This window comes from Rutidosis leptorrhynchoides, chromosome 9 (assembly GCF_046630445.1).
Source record: "Rutidosis leptorrhynchoides isolate AG116_Rl617_1_P2 chromosome 9, CSIRO_AGI_Rlap_v1, whole genome shotgun sequence".
Classification (NCBI taxonomy): Eukaryota; Viridiplantae; Streptophyta; class Magnoliopsida; order Asterales; family Asteraceae; genus Rutidosis; species Rutidosis leptorrhynchoides.
Window position 1 is genome coordinate 170,882,876 of NC_092341.1, and position 1,088 is coordinate 170,883,963.

A 1,088-nucleotide genomic window follows, 5' to 3' on the forward strand; every position below is an offset into this window, starting at 1 on the left:
TCCCTTGATTACCGGAGAGTCAAATCTTATTAAGAAGATTTTCTTCAAATCCCTTAAAATCTGGAAATCAATCATATCTACGTCAAATGATAAGATGAATCTACACTTACTCATTTCACTCTTCTATGTTAGCTTCATTCGTACTCTTCATATAAATGGATTGTTTATCCAAATTATTCGCTGATGATAAAACTCTAATTTTCAGCCCGTATGCATCATGAAAACATACTTATTATCATTCACGACCTTTCCACTCAAATTTCGGGACGAAATTTCTTTAACGGGTAGGTACTGTGACAACCCGGAAATTTCCAACCAAATTTAAACTTTAATCTTTATATGATTCCGACACGATAAGCAATATTTGTTAAGTTAAATTTCAAGAATTTTAAACTATGTTCATACATTCATTCAACCTCGACCAAGTTCCAACGATTCACGAACCATTAAACGAATATGATTATATATGTATATGTGTATATATATTATAACTTGAAACGTAAACAAAATATTAGATTAAATACTTTATATGATTGTATCTGTTTCAAAATGTTTATCAATGGAATTAGAAGATAAGATCAAATGATTGAATTATCAGATATATTAAATTATGATTACAAGTCTCTGTTGAAAGGCCCACGTTGATTTGAGAAATCTTTTCATTTTAACAATATTCGGAAAATGGTAAAGTGATTTATAAATATGAAAAAATTGTCAATCATTGAGAACTAGACAAAGGATAGTGGAAGATTGAATCTCATAAAGACTCGATTGATCTATTTAGTTTCAAACGTACAAAAACGTTTTCAGTTTAAAAAGAAATTTATTATTAAAACGTATATAACTTTTATAAATATCTAGAACCACTTTTGACAACTCATTACTTAACTAGTATGATAAAGATAACGATATTTATATTTTATTTTATTAAATATATATAACGATTTAAATTAATATTATATATATTTATAAGCGTATTATACGTACATAGTTTTATACTTTTACTATACTTAAACTTTACTTTTACTTTATTTTTACTTTACTTTAACTTTAATAATCCATACTTTAATAATTCACTTTAATAATTC